The 23647-nt window shown below is 41.3% G+C and overlaps 1 long non-coding RNA gene across 1 annotated transcript in view; it reads right to left on the minus strand.

The window, feature by feature from the left end:
- Positions 1 to 20485, minus strand: part of LOC106729617 — a 49658-nt gene extending 29173 nt beyond the window's left edge. Inside the window, exons 1-6 of the long non-coding RNA XR_004321381.1 lie at positions 20065 to 20485; positions 13137 to 13199; positions 9884 to 9987; positions 9570 to 9792; positions 5851 to 5933; positions 5286 to 5438 (exon numbers count right to left, since the gene is read on the minus strand). This is a non-coding gene — a long non-coding RNA (uncharacterized LOC106729617). The remainder of the gene's footprint in view (positions 1 to 5285; positions 5439 to 5850; positions 5934 to 9569; positions 9793 to 9883; positions 9988 to 13136; positions 13200 to 20064) is intronic.
- Positions 20486 to 23647: the final 3162 nt, after the last annotated feature.

Consider the following 23647-nt stretch of genomic DNA (forward strand, 5'->3'; position numbering starts at 1 on the left):
TTATGGTCCAGGAAATGGTCTCCTCTTGTTGCTTCTTCCCATGTCTAGAGTTACACTATTATAGTCATCCGTCTTATAGGACTTCATATGTGGTCAATCATTTCAGGTCACCTAATCATCATTAATTTTCTCTGAAGTTCAGTCACACATTTGGTAACATAAGAAACAATAATCTTGCAAAATAGGCAGAATACAGGTAATAATAGCTAGTAACAAGAGTAGGTCATGAGTAAGTATTTAAGATAAGAATTTCCATTAGGTGCAACCTAGTAACTCCCTAGGTCAGCTGACTGTTCTGCACCAAACACTATCTTGAAGGGAAATGATGTATTGACGTTGTACGTAAAGTTCGCCAAAGATGTCTGCAAGTCCAAGGCGACTGGTGGGTCATAGCGACCCCTGACAGGATTGAAAAGGAATGTTATCTTCTAAGGAGTTACATGGCTGACCAATGAAGGAGAAAAACTGATCTCTATGGCTGAGCAAGTATTTCTGCCATTGGGGAGGTCTGCTTAACACAATGCAGATCCACAACGCACGCTAGAGGGGAGGGAGGAAGTCAAACCAGGCAGAGAAAACTTTATGTTTAAATTTTTCTTGTCTTGTCTTAAAATAAGAATTTTTATTTCATCAAGGAGAACCCAGGTCCTCTGGAAGAGAACCTGAGGGGGACTTATAAGAAATCAGACAAAAGTACAGTGCTTGAATCAGAAAATAGTGGAATTAGAAGAAGGCACTTGATGGGACGGAGGGGGAGGGGTGTCCTCAGAAATGCTTCAGAAGAGGAAGGCCAGCATTTGGATGATCTCCACAACAAAGAGAATTGCAAACAGCACCAGCTTACTTAAAGTGCAGGTGTTCTTTTTCTGTCATCCTCTTCCACAGCCAGATCCTAGAGAAGACAAAGGTAGGAAGTAGAAGGGGAAAGGATGGCCCCTCCCCAGTGCTGCTCTGGGGGGACTTCAGCTGATGCCTGGGAGTAGGGATATGAGGTAAGATTTAGACTTAAAAGGGACTGGAGTTTTTAATACCTGAAAATAAGACCATTGTAGAGATCAGAAACAGATGCCATTTGCCCAAGACGTCCACAGGGCCAGGAAAAAATAATCCAACATGTTGTGTTTGAGGGTTGCTCATTCCATAAACTGGCTACGTAAATTTGAATGTCCCGAGCAAGTAGATGAAAAAAGTCTACTAGTTATCATAGGGTTGAGGTGCAGCCTGACGTTCGGCTCCTTAGGCAGGATTCTAGGTGAGTCAGAGATGCCTTTTAATTAAAGTCAGAGGCTAAGAGTAGGTGACATCAAGTTCTCCCTGGAACTTCAAAGCAGGAAAGGTGAAAATGGCCTTTTGGACACCTAAGCATCCTAAGAGTGGACAAGAGTATTTACTGAGTGCGGTCTAGGTTTTCTCCACAAGCTTCCTGAGTAGAAATAATCTGCCTCAGTGGTTATCATTTCTCTACCCGGCCCTGTCACAGCACACCTGGAGTCAAGTATTTGACTCCACTTGTAGAGGCAGTGGCCCAAAAGTAATATAAGATTGTAAACAGGAAAGGAAGAAGATTCCACACCCTAATAAGTGAGCAAGTGGAAGGAACCTGGGATGTTCAGCCGGAAAGAGACAAGAGGGATTCATTTTGAGAGCTGCGGCCTGTTTCCTGGTAGCTGTCATCATGTGCTTCCAGACGGCCCAGCAGCCCCTGTGAGTGAGGGTGGCAAGCTTTGTCTTAGGAACCTTTGTGTCAAGTTGATAGTGAGCTATCTTTTAGGAGAGATGGTTATTCTAAGACCCTTCCCTTCTAGCAAGCTCCCTCTCCTTTGAAATGTCCAGTGTCAAGGAGAGAATAATTCTTCAGATATGGAACTTGAACTCAAAGGTGGGCTGAGAAGCAGGCCAGGATGGAATTGCATATCTTCGGCTTTGTGTTCCTAAGTCTGTATCTCAAGGAGGAAAAACATTCAGAATTGACTCCTAGTGCAGAAAGGGAGGGATTCTGGCTTCTAATCCATAGCGACTTTAGCCAGAATGGAAGAAAGAAATCTTTGCAAATCTCAACATGTCAAACAGAACTCAATTTAATGATTTTAAGTTACTTTCAAGGCCCTCAGATTCCCATATTCCCTGTTGCTATTACCAGTTTGGAATTCCAAAGGAATATGAGGCTGCCTGGTCCCATGGCTACTTGGCCTTTGGGGTGAGTGGTGGACAGTAGCAGAGAGGAGGCCCAGCCAGAGAGAATTGTACGTTTTTCTCATCAGCCACTCAACCAACTTCAAACTGTCACTATTGAGACCTGTGCGACACAATTTTGAAATACAAGAAAACAAGACCAAAACTCTTTGGCAAGCAACATCTTAAATCTCACATTCATCTAAGAATTCTTGCCTCCCACTTCTTATCCTTATTTTTCATAGCATCTGTAACATATTTCAAGAGCAGGCATGAAAAATAAACTCCTTTTATGCCCTTTAGCAGAATCATTCCAAAACCTGCGTCATAGATTTATGGCACTGATTTAAAAGGGACTACCCAACCCTATCAACCTCACCTTTGGGGGCAAGAGTGATCCACTGCCATTATCACAGGATCCCTGAGCTGTTTTATTTTAGTAGTTTGTAGCGGTGATGAGTTGAAACTGATCCACTAAACACTCTCCTAGTGAACACATGTTGCAAGGCAGCCAGCTAAGCTTAGAACTGTAATCAATCCACATGGATAAAGAAATAATCATTATAAATAATATTTATTGAATGCTTGGTATGTGCCAGGCCCCACTTAGTATTTTATTCCCATGTATAATCTCATTTCCTCATCAGAGTAGCCTAATGAGATAAGAACTATCATTATCCCTCCTTGCTACAGATGAGGAACTCAAGGCACAGAGAGGTCAAGGGACTATTCCAAAGCCAAACAGCATGTAAGGGCTGCCATCTGGATGCTGCCCAGCTGGGCCTGTTATTTTGTATTCATTCACCCAGTAACATAATAATTCAATGCTCCCACTAACAGCACTTTCGGAACACAACCAATTTGCTCTGAGACGTGCAATTCTAAAATTTCCCTACATACCTACGCCTCCTGCCAAGCATTTAGCCTTTTGAAAACAGAGAAACAGAGCCAGGTGGGTCTGATTTAATGAAAATCTTGAGAATGAGTTGAAGGTTTTTCATTAAGATTTCTGAGCATGACCTGATCTGTTTTTGTATCTTAAAATGACACTTGAAAGTGTGTCTTAAGAGTGGGTCTGTTATGCTATTTTTCTCTTTAAGACAAATGAAAAGTCCAGATATGTCAGTTGTGGGTTGTAATTTAGTTCCCTGTTCAATTTCCTCTGAAGACAACATGCTTTTCCTGCCTTCTAACACCCAGTCGTCATTGCTAATTTTGATCTTGGCAACATTCATACCAAATACTACCAGTCCCCCTGCTCTGCTCCCCTGAGACTTCATTCCTCCTACTTTACCCCCACTCTGTTCATTTGACCCAGCTTGGGCCAGGAGACAGGGTTCTGGCACATTTTAAATCAACTGGGACAAGTTACAGTTAAGAGTTAGGTTTCTGTAACAGCAAAGAGGTCATAAAACACAGGCCGTTAGGGTCAGGTTGCTACACTTAGGGCAGAGAGGTCCAGTTTTGACAGACATGGAAACTCGGCAGGCCTTTGTGTTTATGGGGCCAAGGGCCAAAAATAATGAAAATTATTTTTCATTCCTGTTTCAAAATGTTCTATTAAAATGAGAAGGCAAAATACTGATTACAATGCATGTTTATCAAAATGTGTTTATTGTGGTAAAAAACACATGACATAAAATTTATCATTGTAATCATTTTTAACTACACACCTTGTTATGCAACAGACCTCTAGGGCTTTTTCATCTTGCAAAACTGAAACTCTATATCCATTGAACAACTCCCCTCAGCCCCTGGCAACCACCATTGTACTTTCCGTTTCCAAGAGTTTGACTCCTCTAGACACCTCATATAAGTGGGCTCATGCAGTATTTGCCCTTTGGGGGCTGGCTTATTTCACACGGCATGATGTCCTCAAGGTTCATCAATGAGATTATCAAAAATTTAATCAAAATCAAGTGATGTTTTAGTTTAATTTTTGAAAAATAGTGTTAAATCCCAAATTTTTCATAAAAATAAAATGATTCACAGTTTTTACCAGCCATGAAAATGAGGCCCTCAGATCTCCCTTCAAAGAGCAAAATGGCCATGAAGCGCACAGTTGTCCATTGCCGCTACAGCCACTGTGCATGCAGGACTGGCCTCAGTGTCCAAGCTGAGGCTATGCTCTCCCCAGGAAGCTGTTAGAAGCTGCAAGGCAGGGAGACGAGGGCTTAGTCTTCTCTGCTCAAAGCAGGACACTTCCATTCTGGTGCAGTCTGCACACCAGAGATCCCCACGGGCTGGCCAAGATTTTCTCGGAACTGTACTGCCATCTGAGACTCCTCCTACCCAAACTTCCTTCCTTTCCTCTCTCCTTTCACAGGTATTACACCTACTTTGTGGGCTAATGGATTTTCCTGCCCTCTCCTGCTTCCTCTTCCCTGTCTCTTTCACAGGCTTTCCCCCACATAAATCTCTTGCACTTGACTCTCTCTGTCTTGGCATTTGCTTCCTGGAAAACTCAAACTGGAGCAATTTTCCAGCACTTAGTATCCATTTAGTTGACACGGTAAAGAATTGGTATTGCATTTTACTCATGTTACATCTAGGTCTACATATAAACAAATTTTAAAATAACAGAAATTAATATTGCAAACTATTCCTCGGCCACCATAAGCAATTGCTGAGAACGCTATGCTCTGGAACCACAGATTGGACTATAAGGAGAAGCCAGAACAAGAACATTCAGCACTAATGGAAAATGGCATTTGACTGTGGAAGAATCTGTTGCATTCAAGTTATCTGAGGAGAGGCATTCCATAGTTAATTTGTCTTCTCGTTACTAACCTTTTTGCAACTCAAATCCTCATGCCAAAGTAGTGTCCACCTCTAATGTCTGCTGTGGTAAAACACAGACCTTCAGGGCACTCAGACACCATCACCCATTGTTTTAAAGGACTTTGGGGAAAAGTTGTGGATAAGTGTTTCCCTGGGTCCTGAACAGTATTAGTCATGAGAGTAGATATATAACTTGACATGTTGTACCACATCAGAGCTGAGCTCTGGATCACAGTGACAGGGCATTGTGTGTTTTAAATAAATTTATGTTTCCTGTATCTGTAAAATACAGAGGTCTAAAGCACAGGGCTCAGGACAGAAAATCATCTCACCTGGATCTAAGGATGGTGGTGACCCTTTAAAATGGCAGCCAAAGAACCAAAAGAGGGAGGCAGCCGCAGCAGCTCCTGAGCACCAGGGAAGCATCAGGTAGTCCAAAGTTTCCAGCTGCACTTGGCTGCACCTGCTCCTTAGCTGGCTCCAGCCTGTGGGAAAACCAGGATAACAGGTACTTGGCAAAAACGTTTGTTTGGGGGGGGGGTACTTGTTGAATGAACGAATCAAGGAACCCAGCCAATGCAACAAATCCTTTGCTGTGGTACCTTCTTCTGTGCTCTCCATAACATTTTTCCCACTCTCTCAGAAACCTTCTACATGCTCTCTTCCTGTGTGAAGTTTCTATTCAAGAAATAGAAAAGCAACTGCACCCCAACACGTAGCACTATCTTTACATTTGAAAGGCAGTTCACTAATCACAGTTCAATTAGACCTAAAATGAAGATGATTCCATATGCTAAATGATTCTTAAAAGTAAAATTCTATATTTATTTCGGTTTCATCATAAAAATTCCATTGCAAGCCAAGATGGAGTAACAGGGACCATATTTATTCTCTCACCTTAAATAGCTAGAAAAATAGACAAAATATAAGAAACAACTGTTTTCACACATTGGAGGACAGGCAGAGCAGATCCATGACCTCTGAAAGAAAGGAAATAAACAAGGTGAGCTCTACAATTACATCAGTTTACTGCCTGGAGGTAGTTTCCAGGCTGCTATATATAAAATAGATAAACAACAAAGACCTACTGTATAGCACAGGGAACTATATTTAATATCTTTTAATAACTTATAATGGAAAAGAATCTGAAAAAGTATGTATATATGTGTGTATGTGTGTGTGTGTGTGTGTGTGTGTGTGTATATATATATATATAAATGAATCACTAAATTGTAAATCAACTATTCAACTATACTTCAATAAAAACTTTCAAAAGACCATACCAGATAAATTATGAAACATTATGGACAGAGAACAGAGGTAAGAATGAGAGCAAACTTTCATCAGAAACCATGCAGGGCAGAAGAGACTGGTACAATATCTTTGAAACATTGAAAAGAAAAAAATGTCACATTAGAATGCTTTACTCAAAGAAAATATCAGATAAATAAAAGCTGAGACAATTCAGTGCCAGAGAACCTACACTAAAAGAAATATTAAATGAAGTTCTTCAGGCAAAAGGAAATGATATTGGTTGGTTCTATCTTAGTATATCTTCTGCTGATTGATATACACTCTGAGAGATTAAAGTCATGAACACACACACACTTTTGTCTTACATTTAGGAAGTGTATATAACATTTAACCCAATCATGCCAAATATGCAATAAGCCAAATTCTTACCATGTAAAATATACTTTCTGTTCATTAGTTTGAAAATTGGGAGGAGTAAAAATTAGTTTATTATTTAATTTACTGAAAGAATTTACTAGATGAACTGTAATGAACCCATTAAAAGTACTATCTAGATTTTACAGGCTCAGTGCCTGCCAGTAGCATAAAACTTGACCTGACATCAAGCACATTCTACAAAATTATCAGCAGGTATCTAACCTCACAGAGCCTCATTTGATTAACATATATCTAATAATAGTTACTATATAAAAACAAAATAATTTATTAAAATGGAAACCATCTGCCAAAGAATTATTTCAAAATTATAGAACTCCAGAGTCATTGTTGTAGGAAGCCTCTATGATAATCCCTAATGATCTCTACTTTCTTATATTCATGCTCTTGTGTTCTCCCTCCCAGTCCTACGTGCTGGACTTACTGGCTTACTTCTAACACATGAAATATGGCAGAAGTGTTACTTTGGGGATTAAATTATAAAACGATTAGCTTCTGGTTCTTGCTCTCTCCCTCTCTCTGCTCACTGGCCCATGGAAAGACAGTTGTCATGTCATGAGGCAGCCCTGTGGAAAGGCCCAAATGGCAAGTGATGGAGGCCTGTCAATGAGCACATGAGTGAGCTTTAGGGTGGACCCCAGCGCCACCACTAGCTGAGCTGTTAGATGAGATCACAACCCCAGCTAATAGCTTGATTGCAAACCCAGACAGATCTTGAGTCAGAGGCACCTAACTATGCTGTGCTTGGATTTCTGGCCCACAGGAATTCTTTTAAGCATCTAAGGGTTGGGGGGATTTGTTACACAGCAGAGAATAACTAATACAGCTATTACTCAGCAGTTTCACAATCTTATTCATGAGGAAATTCTGAAGCCTCTTTCTACATAATGTATGGGGAAATAATTCTACTTGCAACTTTGTGTCCAATGGCATTTTCAAGAATTGGTAAACAAGTCAGCATGTGGAAAGCTATTATATGGAGATTCAAAATCTGTAATAATTTGGCACCATTCAACTATTGTCACCAATGAGCAATGTGGTAAGAGGACAGTTTACCAGGAATCAAAGTAACACTGCCATTATTCAACTCTTGTTACTGTTTTAAAATCTTAGAGAAAGATTAGATTCTTTTAAAAGTGTTTCAGAGAGATATCTATAATTGCTGATGCTAGGTTCAAATTAAACAACTTTCTACCCATACAAATGGGTGAAATTACATGATGACTCATTAATTCTCCCACTGAACAGAGCTGCACACAACCTTTTGGCCATCTGGCTAAGATAGCACCTTTGGGACTAATAACCGAAGACTCTCTGGGACCTAATAATTATATCAGACTAATACATGTAAGTCCTGCTGGCTAAATGACATCTGGGCTGGAGCCATGAGACAAAGAAGATGCTGATTAAAATAACACTGGTGGAGCAGTTTAAAGTTGATAATATTATTTATCATTCACAGTTTCATTTGTTTCTCACCAAAAATCTTATGCATTAGATACTATTTTTATTATAAAGCTCTTTCACCATGCTACATTCTTTGCCATGTATCTAGACAGGGCTTAACAACTCCAAAATTCAGAGACAATTTGCCTCTAACAGACTAGTTGTTGATCCTTTAAGCCATGAAATGCCTTCATTTCCAACATAATGAGAAAAATCCTACCATCCTACCGCCTTCCCAATCTACCCTTGGCTGGACTTTGAATTGCTTATATTTCACATTGCTTAAGATAAAAAAAATTTTTTTTTGGTTGCTTTACTCTGGTTTAATGAGCCAAATTCTCTGAGCCAACGACTACCTTCCCTACCAGGCCCATAAACAAAATTGACTGTATTTGTTATAGGAACAGGCAGTCCAATGACATGGTAATGAGTGCCTACTGTGGGATTTTTCATCTCCTGCAGAAATTTACAGCCCCATTCACCACAGCATCATATGCCTCCTAGAAAAAGAAGCAATGGGTAGTTTATTCCCATCTAGAAATTGATGTGTAGCCAGGGGTAACATGTGCACATTCACATCTACCTAAAGCAGGGTGTAAAACCTGCCTGTGAATCAAAGATACTCGAGAATTTTTAAATCGCAGAAAGTCAGAGATACAAGAGGTAGGCTTTTGCCACCAAGCTGCATGTCCCTGAAATATGTGCCTTAATCTGTCACTGCTCAGTTTCCCAGACTGTGTTCTCTCCGGGTCCTTCTGACTCTAATGTTTTAAGATTTGTGAATGAGTGGGGTTGGTTTAAGGAATCTTCCTAAGCTGTGCTAGCCATGTGTTGGATCATTGATGCCATCTAACATTTGCCATGGGTGCTTTGGATTAGAAGACGTAGTATACGTGGAAGGGTATTACAGTATAGCTATGGCTGGCAAGGAGTCATCAAAAGTTAGAAAAATTTTTGAATTAAAAAGAAGATAGGTTTTAAAATCACATGTTTGGCAAAGACCACTAGTGGTGTCCCAATTTCCATTCTCCTCCATTTCCTTTATATTAGAACTCCTGGTTTTAAGCTGGGTACATGGTCATCTGAAGCAAAGGTATTTCTCAGTATCGCACCAGTAGATTGGTCATGTATCTAAGTTCTGACCACAGAGATATAAACATAAGTGCTATTTGCAATATCTGAAAAATGCTGCTGGCTGGAATGCAGGCAAGATGACTGGAGCACAAGCAGCCATCCTGAACCATGAGGTGGAACATGTATGCTGAAGATGGTGGAACAACAAGATAAAGGAGGCTTGATCCCTGACACCATGAGTGCTATCTATACTAGCCCTGAACTATTTCCAAGCTTCATTTACATGATAGAGCAATAAACTGCTATCTTGTTTTATGTTACTACCATTTTGGATTTTCTGCCACTCACAGCAGAATTAATCTTGCTGACAAAGCAGAAATATTTGTATCTCATTTTAATGAACTTACGTAGATATGCATGCATAAGTATGTAGGGGTGTGTGTATATGTGTTGGGTCCAGCCATCCAGCATCCATTCTCCCAGTATCATTCTGATTTCCCTGTAGTGAATTGCCCCTTTCTTGCTGTGTGATGCCATGGTGGATGATCAAGAACAGGTGTGTAGTCCCTCTTTAATGGATCCAAGGGAGTCCCCAGAGGTTCCCATTATCAGGTCTTTCTTCTCACTGCTCTGTTTCAGCGGGAGGCAAGGTAGAGATTCTTAAAGCTCAGTCCTAAACACTCTTCATTTCTTGACTGTGCGCCCCTACAGAGGAACTTACCATCCACATCAGCTTCTACTACATCTATAAACAGGCGATTCACAAAATACCTCTCCAGCCTGAACCTTCCCTTTGAATTCTGTACTCATGTATCAGTCAGGACTCTGGAAGAAATGAGTGATACACTTAGGTTGGTGCAATCTGAGTGGGTGGACAGAATATAGGGAAATTATCGGAAGTAGCACAATGTTCTAAAACAAGCAAGAGCACAGCCAGACCCTGGAGGGTGAGGGGTTGGTGGGGAAGACCATATCTGACAAGAGTTGTGACCTCTGGTTCAGGGTTGCAGCCAACCCACAGCAATTCTGCAGGGAAGAAGCCAGGAAAATCAAGGAGTGACCCACCTCACTGCTTCTCCTTCTCTGATCTCCTGCCATTGCTCCCCATTGAACTAACCCCATCTGAAGCCAAAAGCAAAGGGAGTTTGTTGATGCAGGTCAGCCTCCCAGGGCTGCAAACAGGGTGGAGGGGAGGTCTGGAGATGCAGATAGAAAAACTGCAGCACAAGCCATATACCCAGTAGCCTACTTAACATCCTTTGATGTCTCAAGGTACCTTAAATTCAGCATGCCCCCAACTGAACCATTCATCTGACCCCTCCCAAGATTTAGCTGGCCTGGTCCTTTTTCACTGTTCCTAATCTTAGGATATGGTACCGTTAGCAAGGTATTTAGGGAAGCCAGAAACCTGGAGATCACTGCTGGTCCCTTTCTTCCCCTCTCCACCCATAACCAGTCTGTCACCAAGTCCACCTAGTATTATGTAACCTGAGTTCAGCAAAACAAAACAAAATCCACTGTCTCCTGGTACTTTGATTTTTGAGAAGAGACAAGCAGACAAGGATGGAAGTCCAGGCCAGGACCGCCAGATCTCCATCCAGGGTAAGCTCTGTTTTTCAGCCTCTCTCCAATCTCAGGAGACCCCTATATTCTTCAGGTAAAGCTTCTTTTTGCTTAATTTAGCGAGAGTTAGTTTCTGCTGCTTGAACAAGAACCTTAATGAACAAAGCAAAATGTTTAATTAGGAAACTAACTGAAAAAGTACTTGGTCTTCAAACATGTCATCACTCTTTAGAACTTACAGGGTGTCTGAAACTCGTCTCCATTTTTGAGTATCTTCTCTAAAGAGAAGCAATAAAAGCTAATTTTTTAAATTAAAAAATATAAAGTACAGCTATGTATAATTCAACCATAACATGTGTCCATCTGTGAACAGCGGGCATCTCTCAGAGGAGGGACTAGAGGTGATTTGTATTTCCTCTTTGAGTCTTTGGTCCCCATTTTTTTAAATTGTGAAAGCATATTATTTTGAATTGGGTTTTACAAAGTAAGTGAATGGTATCTTAAAAAATAAATTGTACTCTACTGATGCTGGAAAAAAAAATAGTAAGAAATCCTGATACTGCATACTAAGGCAAATAGCAAGAAACAGTTCTTATAGAATTGTTTTTTTCTTCTGGGGGGGTAATTAGGTTTGTTCATTTATTTATTATTATTATTATTTTTTTTTAACGGAGGTACCAGGATTGAACCCAGGGCCTTGTGCATGCTAAGCACTGTGTTCTACCACTGAGCTATACCCTCCCCACCTTATAGAATTGTATTAAAAACACAACTTAGGTTTGGGTTTTGGATGGGTGTTCTCACAACACACACATGCACACACACACAGTAGCTGAGGTCATTCACTCAGTGTACATGTATTCATTCATTGTATCAGATTATACTCTCTTAACTACAAATAGGTTAATGTTCGACTAACAGATTGTACTTTGGTTATGTGTCTACGTATAGCACATAGTCTATACAGGTCTTAGAGATACAAATGAATAAAATGACTCTTATCCTTGAAACACTTGGAGGCTTGTGTGGAGCTACACAAAGTGTGGCCTGTGGACCACCTGCATCAGAGTCACCCTGAGTGACAGTCTGATGAAGGTGCCTAACTTCTTCCCCAGGAAGAAGACAACACGTCAGAGGTGACATTTAAGTTTGATTTTAACTATACAAGAGCTAACTGAGCAAAGAAACAAGGAACTGGAATTGTAATTAGTATAAGACAAAGAATATTCAAGAACATAATTCTAGAGCCTCCCAGTTTACTAATTTGTTAATAACATGTCATAAAACAGTATTATAGATTTATGCTTTTGCTGCTGTAAGAGTTAAAAGCTGACTGCTGGCAGTGTCCATAGCCTGAAAGAATAATCAACATATTTATTAATTTTCCTTCTGCTTATACTTCAAGCAGGTTAATTGTTAGACTGACAGATGGTACCTTCATTATAAATCATGTGTGGCCAATAATAAACTGGATTTTTACAGCTATCTTTTATTTAGAAATATCTTATATTTCTTATGTGGAGCAAAGGTCAGCTGAGTGTAGACTAAGACTGCCTTTGCGTCATAAACCAGCAAGAAAGCTTACATTTAAGTTGTTTTCTAAAAATTTGCCATTGAAATATTAACCAAAGGATTGTTTTAAAATCATAACTCCCCATGCTGCTTTTACCTCACCTTAATTGTAGTAACTCATTCACCCACTGATTGATTCATTCACTCATTCAAACATGTCTAGTACACTCTATGCATGTGTGAGAAACTAGAGGTTAAAAGATTATGAAATTCCTTCCCTCAAAAAAAACGTTTATAGCAGGAAGGGTCTAGCTCAGCGGTAGAGTGCATGCCTAGCATGCGTGAGGTCCTGGGTTCAATCCCCAGTATCTCCATTAAAATAAATACATAGGTTAAACCTACCTCCCTCCCCTCATGAAAAAAATCTTAAAAAAAAAAAAGAAAAGTATAGATAAATTATGTAAAGAAAAAAGAAACTTAAAGTTTACAGATAAGATGTGTGAAAAAATGAGTATGATAGAGAGTATGTAATAAATACGACAAAATTAAAACATACAGAAAGCTCAGACGCGAGCGAGCTGACTGTCCTTGGATTTACCAGGACTGTCACTGAGAGATCAGATAAGGAGGGAGTGATCCTAACAGGCTCCGAGGTAACTTGAACACAGGAGTCCAAGAACCATGTTGATGCCTGGTGTCTGGGTAGCAATAATGGAAGCCAAGAGGAGGAACAGCTTTTGAGAGGGGAAAGATGAGTTCTGTTCAGGGCTGAGTCTGACAGGCTGCTGGGATATCTAAGGAGACAAGAGCGCAGGCGGTTGGGAGAGCTGGTCTCCGGCTCTGGACAGGGCGCAAGTCTGAAAGTCACGTACGTGGTCAAGGTCCACATCAAGACTCACCGCCAACTCGAAGTGTGGTCTCAGTTGTGTCATGAAAGCCTCTCTGGTCCTCAGCTTCTTCCTCTGCAAAAAGAAAATGCGGTGTTGAATCCAAAATCCCCAAAGTGTGCTGCACCCTGGGATTTTAGATCGTCCACACAGAAACTTTCCTTTTACTTTACTTTTTTTTTTTCCACACACACACAAAATCTGCAACTAAACTTTGATTGCACTGATACTATTTCTTTGGTGAAATAAAGAGGAAAAGCATGTTGATTTTAAAGAAATAGTCCAATAAATTATACGGGCAGTAGACGGATAAGGCGGAAATTGTGAAGACAGTTTGCAAATGATAAGCATGGAAAACCAAGTTTTAGGTTGTCTGGAAGGTGCTTCATACTCAATAATCCTAAATTCTCTCTAAAATCTTAGGTTTGATGTTATTTTCATATTGTTCTCCCCTTCCCTTATCACCTACTTCTTCATGGTCTTCTGTCCAGATTCAGACGTATAGGTCTGCCTCACTATTTCCCCCCATTCTTAAAAAACAGGTTTTGTGAAAAAATTGTGGTTAAAATACGTATAACATACAATTGGCCATGTTAACCATTTTTTTTTTTAAATCTAAGGATATATTTATTTATTTTTCCTTTCAGTTTTATTGAGATATAATTGACACACAGCACTGCTCAAGTTTAAGGTGTACAGAATAATGACTTGGCTTACATAAATTGTGAAAGAATTACCATAGTAAGTTTAGTTAATACCCATCATTTCGTATAGATACAAAAAATATGAGAAGAAAAAAAAAAGAAAAAAATTTTCCTTGGGATGAAAACTTTTAGGCTCCACTCTCCTAGTATCTTTTTAAAAAAATTTTATTTTATTGAGTTATAGTCAGTATATAATGTTGTGTCAATTTCCAGTGTAGAGCACTATTTTTATTTATGCATGAACTTACATATATTCATTATCGCATTCTTTTTCACCATGAGCTACCACAAGATCTTGTATATATTTCCCTGTGCTATACAGTATAATCTTGTTTATTCTATATATACCTGTCAGTATCTACAAACTTTGAACTCCCAGTCTGTCCCTTCCCACCCCCTCCTCCCTCGGCAACCACAAGTTTGTATTCTATGTATATGAGTCTGTTTCTGTTTTGTATTTATGTTCATTTGTCTTTTACTTTTCTTTTCTTTTTGTTTTTTAGATTCCCATGTTAACCATTTTTAAATGTGCAGTTTGGTCATGTTAAATACATTCACATTGTGTTGTGACACACACTTCTTAAGAGAGAGGATAGCAGAATGGCCAAACGGGTGCTTTGGAGTCAGACCGGGTGGGTTCAGCTCCTAGCTTCCATGCCTATCAGCTGGGTGGACTTCGGTAAATTATTTAACCTCTGGATGCAACAGTTTCTACATTTGTAAAATGTAACAACACCGTCTATCTGACAGGAGTATCCTGAAGATCAAAGGCATATTAATATTTAAAGTACTCAGAACAGGACCTAGCACACAAGAAGGCTTAAGTATAGGACAAATGATAGCTAATTGTAAGGATAGATCATAATTTATCTAACCAATTCCCTACAAAAAGCCAGTTAGTACATTTTGATAGATAGCAGCCGTTGGAAAGGTAAGAGGGCACACTTTAGCTAACCTCTGAGGCTAGAAGGTGTGGTTGGCATTAAGCAGGGGAAGGGCAGCCCTGATGAACAGGCTACAATAAGCAAGACAGTCCTGAACAACGAAGAATTCCCCAGCCCTGAAGGTCACTAGCAGAGAAACACGGCCATACCTTCTAACACTGCATTCCTACTTCTTGTAATTTTTTCCCCACAGATTTACTTGCACATAAAATGATAAATGTGGAAGTTTATTCAGTGTAGTTTGTTTACAATAGCAATAGACTAGAAATAAACCAAATGTCCTCCTTGACAGGAGATTCAATAACAATTTGCAGTACACTCAAACAATGGAGTGCTATGCAGCTATTCAAAAGATTGAGAAACTTGCCCATATGCTAATATGGAAAGATTTCCAAAACGTATTAAATGGGAAAAGAAAAGTTTAGAGTGATACACATAGTAGGCTAACATTTAGAGGGTAGATAAGAAGGTATATTTACATATGGTTTTATTTGTGTACAAAATACAAGAAATTCATAAACATGGTTATGTGGGAAAGGGATTTCCAGACAGAGGTGGGGATGAGGTGAATGGGATAGATGGTAATTAGACATTTCAGTGTTTGCCTTTTTCTAACTTTAAAAATATTTTAGTCATGTGAACATCGAGCTTTTTTTTTTTTAACCTAAGGAATGGGGTGGACTTCCCTCAGGCATTTGTGGAATCTGGAGCAAGAGCATAAATGGAGACCCACATACTGTAAGTCTAAACATGTAGAAGTTACATGGTGAAATCAGGCACGTTCAGGGTGGTAGGGCCACAGACTCTGCAGAGGTTATAAATCAAGCTAACAAACTCTTCAATACAATATGTTCTCTTCTCCTACCTGGGAAAATAAACTTTCTCAGTGACAAAATAGATAAGTGTAAACTGAAAGTGGACAAAATATCCAACACAAAAGAACTGAATTATTGTTCATATCACTGTGGCCCATTGATGGCTCGGCCATGTTTGGAAGAGTAATGAAATAATGACATGCATAATTCACAATGTGTTTTGTGTTTATTCCACACTTTTTTTCTGCCTTCATTTCCATAAAACCTAATTATGTAGTTTTAATCATTATTTTCACATATTTTGAGTCCTATTGACAGTAATATGAAATCAGACAATCTTTCTTGAGTAATTAAAGTTTTTAGGGTTTTTTCACTTAGTTTCACTTTGAGGAAATTGCCCTGCTGAGACAGAAACAAGTGGAATTATCAATAACTTTTTAAAGCAGTACTTAGATTGGAAACAGACCATGAAATTTAGATATGCTCAAACATTATGATAGGATCTTTATTGTAGAAATTATTACAAAATATTTACATTTTATCCTATAAATCAATAGCATTCAATTGCCCTTTTTATCACCTCTCAGAGTGGTATCTACATCTATACAGTATTTCCTAAGTTCTTCTCCTTTCTGAGTTTTCAATGCTGAGACATTGAAAACTAGAATATAGAGCACAACTATATAGAGAGAATATATAGTGATATAAAAAAGACTGAAATAGCACACCTCCTTCAGTGCCCTACTTCAAAGGACTCAAAGTTTCAGAACCTGCCCAGGTCTTCCCGAAGTATGTCTACCATTGTTTTCTTTTAAATTGGGAGACTATATAAATCAAGATAAATTGTGAGAAAGCATCTGTAATACCTAAAAACTCAAGACTGATAATGTGGTTAAAAAAAAAAAAAAAAGGAACTCAAGTAAACCGACACAGGTGAGGATGCGGTCAACATAATGCACGCAGCAAAGAACTACTCTTCTCTCAGAGCATCTCAAGTCATGACAGAGCAGAGGAAGTTATGGCAAACAAGTTCACAGAACCACTAAAAGCACAAAGGAAAATCCAAACCAGCCATCTAAGATGGATGGAGACAGATGTACAGGGCTAGGCAATAAAACTTTCTCTAGAGAGAGTTGCTAAGGGGAGAAAATTCCCAAGTCTCAGAAGAGAAAGTAATTAATCCAATTATTTCAATAAACTTGAGCTGCTTGCTATAATATTTCTAGAACATTCATGTGACTGTGATCTTGACAATATGGCCATCTATTTATAATATAGCAGCAAAGATCTGGCACAAATTATAACATCCCAAGAACACCTATTAACATATAGAGTTAGAATTTGATATTCTGATTGCTCACTAAAGGGATATATCTCAAAGTTAGCTGAATAAGAGAAATGATTATTGGAGAGCAAGAGGAAGAGAGCACACTGAAGGAGTTCATCTATACAGAAAGAGGATTGGATGAAGTGAGCACTGAGTGGATTGATCTATCCCAGTAGACCTATATTCATTCATATCCCCTATGTTTACCTCTTACAGAATTAGATTGTGCTGCAATGGCCTTTTTATTTTATTTCCTCACCACTAGACTCTAAGCTTAAGGATAAGGATGGTGACTTTTGTGTTCTCAATTGTGCCTCCAATAACTACACACAGTAGGTACTGGTAAATGTTAACTGGATAGATGGATGAATGGATGGGTGGGTGGCTGAATGGGTGGATGGGTAGGTGGGTGAATGGATGGATGGACGGAGGGGTGGAGGGAGGGATGGATGTGTGGAGGGATAGATGGGTAGGTGGGTAGATGAGCTCATGTATCTCTGGTCTTAAGGAGCTGCACAATCTTTGGCTATAGTAAATAGGAAAGTTTCCCCATATCCTTGGGAAGCTTGACTGCCAATGCCAGTCACAAAAATCTTTCCGACACCACTAAACTCTCTGCAACAATTTTCTCAAATTCCTGGTGCTTACCTACAAAAATTTCCAACTACTGGAAGAGTACTCTTAGAAATCAAAACCTAAAAACTGATATAAAATACACCACGTTCTCATAACTGGCAACACCTTTAAGAGCTAGCTCCAGTCAGACTCAATGCAAAGCCATCTTTTTTCAGTTGACATCTTTTTTTCTTTTAAAGCTTTATTGAGAAATAATTCACATACCATATGGTTTACCCATTTAAAGTGCACAATCCAATGGGGTTTAGTATTTTTACAGAATTGTGCAACCACCACAATGAATTTTAGAACATTTTTGCCACAGCAAAAAGATAATCTTATACCTCTATTAGCAGCCTCTTCTCATTTCTCCTTTCCCCAATGCCCAGAAACCACGTATCTCCTTTTTGTTTCTATAAATTCCCCATTCTGGACATTTCCTATAAATGGAATCACAGAATATGTGGTCTTTTGTGTCTGGCTTCTTTACTTAGCATAATGTTTTCAAGGTTCATGTACATTGTAGCATGCGCCTGTTCTTAATTCCTTTTTATTGCCAAATAAAGTTCTACTGCATGAGTAGATCACATTTTGTTTATCCATTCATCAATTGAATGACATTTGGGTTGTTTCCGTTTTGGGCTATTATTAATAGTGCTGCTATAAACATTCACATGAAAATTTTTTGTGTGAACATACATTTTCAGTTCTCTTGAGTATATAACAGAGTGGAATTGATGTGTCATACGTTAACTCTATGTTTAACCTTTTGAAGAACTGCCAGACCCCTTTTCACAGCAACCGCACCACCTTACATCAATGCATGAGGGTCTGTTTCTGTTTTGTAGTATGTATATGTATGACTGAAACATTATGCTGTACACCAGAAATCGACACATTGTAACCTCACTATACTTCGATAGAAATGAAAAACAAAACAACAAAAAAATAATACATGGGGGTTCTGAGTGTCTCCATCCTGTTTACTCTTGTTTTTAATCTATTTTTTTTTTTTTTAACACAAGACAGTCTTGAAAGGTAGGCAAATTCTGACTCCTGAACACTTCTGTTCCCGTTTCCTTCCTCTCCTTCCTAACTAGGTCTTCTTCCAAGGGCCCAGTGCCTTTCCCAGACAATGTCCTTTCCACTCCTATGTGCTGCTGCAGCCCAAACTCCAGAGCACTGATTTCTCCTCAATTCCTCAGCCACAATGCTTTCTACTTAAAGACCCTGAGTGGAGTCACACTCAAGAAGCACAGGTTAACAAGCTAACACATCATTTTACAATAACTCAAGTTTTCCCCTTGATTTCTCAACACTGAGAAGGAAACTGGGATAGACACACAGGTGGGTGACCCAAACCCCTTCAAAGGAGGACTTGCTTCCCAGCTGGAAGTTGGGGGAGGGGCACGGAGCCCAGTCAGCTGGAGAGCTGGCAGTTGTCTCCCTTCCCAAGGCAGCCCACGCTCTGTGACTGAGCAAATTGGGGATTTAAAGGCACATTCATTTTGGTTTGGCACAGAACACTCACTCCACAGCTCCTTGCCAAATTGGCCAAGGCTGTGTTGAGCCTGCATTGTGGTTCAGCCTCGTCCTCTGCCCAATCCTGTTTCTTTTCTTCCCTTCACAGGTGTTGATTCCTAAGAAACACCCTACGCACCAAACTCCATCTCAGCATCTGCTTCCAGAGAACCTAAGCTATGACAACCTAAGAGCTGGTACCAGGAGTGGCCCAAGAAAGTAGGCAATAAGATGGGGTTTGGGAGCACTTATCAACCACCTCTGGCTGGCAGTGAGGACCAATAACTGGTGGTAGGAAGAACACAGATAGCCCTGGGGCAAGGTGGCAGCCCAACTGTTAAAAAAAACTTTCTTTTGCGGTGAACTGGGGGAGTGTACTGGTAGAAGGGAATGAACTAGCTGGAATGGTTCAGCAGGCATTTGAGATACATGGAGAAAAGAGCAGCTGCCTGGATAAGAGTATTGGACAATGACTGCTAAGTGCCAATGATGCTCTGCAGAGAGATAATGAACACGGAGGGGCTCACAGCCAGATATGGAGCCAGAGGGCCTCTTTAGGTGCACACGAAGAAGCTCTCATCTCCTTTAAGTGGGTGGAGAGAGCCAAGGGCTAAGTTCAGGAGGCTTAAACACTCAGTGAAGGCCCTTGAATTTTGACTCCCAGACTCCTCTGATCTTGCTGACCCTGCAGGCTATAGGAGCTGCTCACCTCCACTATTAGGTGCCACCACCCCTCCACCTTCCCACCCCAGAATATATTTGCTCAGATAACTGTGCAACGGAGAAAGAGGAATTTCTGCACATTCCAAGGACTGTTGGAACAAGGTTTGAGTAGACATTGATACTCAGAGACCCAAAAGCATCACCATAGGCCCCTGGTTACAGTGAAATGATATGGAGACTAGGTAATAAATAAAATCCTAAGTAGGTCCTGGCTTAGTGGTCTACTATGTCCATGAACCCACCCTGTGATCTACTTCCCTCTCACCAAATGTACAGTTGGGATTGACATACTTGGCAGTTGCTGCAACTCCCACATCCAGTCCTTGGTCTGCGGGGTAGGAGGTGTCAATGGGAAAGGCCAAGCGGAAGGCTCTGAACCCCTTCTCCCTCAATATAGTGATGCCACATCCTGGGAGAAAAAGCAAAGACTAGTGTCACTCTTAGGGATAAAAAAAAAATGCGGAGGTGGTGGTCCCCAAAACATCTTCATCTAATTTGCTAATCCAGTCCCTGAATAAGCCAGATGGGTCCTGGAAGATTACTGTAGCCCAGGGGTCAGTGAACTTTTTCCACAAAGAACCAGATAATAAATATTTAGAGTTTCTGTTTCAACTACCCAATTCTGCTGTTGTAGCATGAACGCAACTATAGACAATTTGTAAATGTGGCTGAGTTCCAATAAAACACAGTAACATATTTTAAAAATAAAATAAAATTCATACACAGAAGTAGGCAGAGGGCTGGATTTGACTCTTAGGCTTGAGTTTGCTGACTCCTGCTACAGGCCACAGCAAGCACAGCCACCATCCAAGATGTGGTATCTCTGCTGGAGAAATGTAATACGGCCCCAGGAACATGGTATGTGGTCAATGACATGGTGAATGCATTTTTTTTCTATCATGGTCAAGAGAGGGGATCAAAAATGTTTCATATTCACGTCAAATGGAAGACAACAACATATATGTTAAGTTTTACCCCAGAGCTGCGCAGATTTCTGCCCTCTGCACTGATATGCTGCAGGAGATCTCCAGACTATCTTGGTATTCCCCAGAACATATTTACCTATTACTTAATGAGCAGTATGTTAATTAGGCAGGATGAACAAAAGGTAGCCTCTACAGGTGCTCCAGAAGGTGGGAGATAGACTCTGAACATCTAGGGGCCTGCTACACATATTAAACTTCTAAGCTCGAGTGGTCAGGGGCAGGCTGATATCCCCTCCGAAGGGAAAAACAAATTATTGTATCTTTCACCTGCTACCATGAAGAAGGACGCACAGTGTCTGGTAGGCCTCTTTGGGTTCTGAAGATGTCGCATTTGACAGCTAGTGATTGTTTCAAGGCCCCTGTACTGGGTGAGGTAAGAGGCTGCTGGATTTGAGGGCTGCCACAACATGAAAGGGCTCTACAGCACAGTCCAGACTCTGATGTGAGCAGCCCTCCTGCGCGAATCACATGACTCGGCAGATCCGGTGGTGTTAAAGGTATCAGTCGGGGAAAGATGCTGTGGGGAGTTTGTGGCAAGCTCCACGGGAAGAATCATGATATAGGTCCTGGAGGTTCAGGAGCAAGGCCATGCCTTTTGAAAAACGACTTCTGGAACGCTACTGGGCCCTGAAAGAGACAGAATGCTTAACAAAGGACACCACGTGGCCAAGCTTCTCAAGCTGCCCATCGTAAGCTGGGTCTTGACAGACCGATTGTCCTAATACTGGACTAAACCAACAGCAATCCTCCACAAAGTGGAAGTGGTATATTCCAGGCTGAGCATGAACAGGACCAGAGGGCAAAGTGAGCTGTGTGAGGGTGTAGACCAGAGTCCCATTGTTGCACCAGCACCCCTCCCTCAGCTCACTAGCATTCTTCCCTCAGCTCATACTTATGACTGCCTGGGTGATCTGGGATGACTAAGTGAAGAAGGAGGAGAAAGCTAAATCTTGATTGATGGATGGGTCAGCTCGGTATGTATATGCAATTTGAAATGGATAGCAGCCATCCCTCAGACTTACTCAGGTGTGGCTTTGAAAGACAGTGGCAAGAGAAAATTCTCCCAGTGGACAGACCTCTGGGTACATCTGGTTACTGATTTTGTATAGTCAGAGAAATGGCTCAAGATTAGAATATTTATGGATTCACAGGTGGTATCAAATGGACCAGCTAGTCAGCAAGAAGAAAGATGAGAGCTAGGGGAGAGCACGTGGTTGGACACGTGGGCATAGGCACAGAGTGTGAAGACCTTTGCATCACACGTTAGCATCCACCAACTGTGTCTATCACAGAGGAGGCAATTAACAACCAAGGAGACAAAATGACCAGGCCAGTTGACATTCACCAGCCTGTCCTAAGCTACCCCAGAGCTATCCAATGAGTGAAGTGGCCACAGTGGCAAAGACAAGGGTGATGCACAGGCCAGCAGTATGGACTCTCGCTTACCAAGACTGATCTTCCTACCAGTCATTCCCTTTGAGTGGAAAGGGAAAAGGCCTAAAGTGAATAATCGCCGTTGTTGAATGTCCAGCAACAGAGACCAGGACTGAGCCCCCAATATGGCATCAACTACACTGGGCCTCTTCAGTCCTGGGGAAGCCAGCAGTTCAGGAATGCACATGTACTCTGGATACAGATTTGCCTTTCCTACCTGTAGGCCACAGCCAAGACCATTATCTAGGGGCTTACAGAATGTCTAATCCACTGGTATGAGGTCCCAAGTAACATCACATCAGACCATGGGACAACATCACCGCAGAGGAGCAGAAGCAGTGGGCCCAGGACCATGGGATCCATGGGCTGCAGCACATTCCACACCTCTCAGAAGCTGCCCACCCTGAAAGAGCGTTGAAACAGCCTGCTGAGGGCACAGCTGAAATCCCGTCACAGGCATTACTCTGACAGGATGGGGTCCTAATCTCTAAGGTACAGTATATTCATCAAAGATTGTTACATGCTTTGTCTCCAAGAGAAAGAAGAGATGGGATCCGGAACAAGAGTGGAAGTGGGGGTGGACCCACTCACCATCACTCTCAATGACCCAGCTTCTCCAGTTCTGGGCTCTGCAGGCTCAGAAAACTGGACACTCAAAGGCCAAGGGACATAGCAAGGGTCTTTGGAATTATCAGTTATGGCTTCTACCCAGGCAGCTTGGCCTCCTTGTGTCCAGGGACCAATAATAAGAAGAGAACTTACCATACTGGTGTGGGCCATGCCCTCTGTCATCAGGAGGAGACAGGCTTGTTGTCACGCAGTGGGGACAGGAGGAATATATGTGCGGCCCCCTTGGGTACTCTGTGGCATTCCCTTGCTCAACTGTGACCGTAAAATGGGCATGCGTACCAGCCCCAGCCAAGAAGAGCATGTTGACCGGAACCTTAGGCCTCTTGGAACTAAAGGTTCGGGTAGTCATGGCAGCAGGTAGGCCACTGAGGCCAACACAGTGGGTGGCTGAGGGCAAGGGGACCTCAGAATAGACAGGGAAGGAGGGATACAAGGAAGAGTGGTTGCCACAGGGACCAACAGTGGTGGTGTCTTCTGTCCACTCACCTCTGTCTTCCCAGTTTCCCTCAGGAAGAGAGGCTCAGGGAGCAATGGAGGAAGCCCATGGAATGGGCTCGGAAGTAGGGCTCCCAGCTCCACGCTGGGAAGATGTGGGAGTCACAGAGCCAAGCCACCCACCTTGTTTCAGCCAAGGAGTCCAGTCAGCAGCCAGCCTCCAGCCGCAGGGTGGGAGGGCTTGGGGGAGGCGGCCTGGCTCCCAGGCTCCACCCACACCGATCGACCGAGGCTGGAGGGAGGGCCAGTGTGTCTTCCATGTGTGGCCACTTCTCCTCCCAGGTGCACATACAAATACACCTTTGCATCCCAAACTCCTTCTCAGCCCT

Source organism: Camelus ferus, chromosome 7, assembly GCF_009834535.1.
Source record: "Camelus ferus isolate YT-003-E chromosome 7, BCGSAC_Cfer_1.0, whole genome shotgun sequence".
Classification (NCBI taxonomy): domain Eukaryota; kingdom Metazoa; phylum Chordata; class Mammalia; order Artiodactyla; family Camelidae; genus Camelus; species Camelus ferus.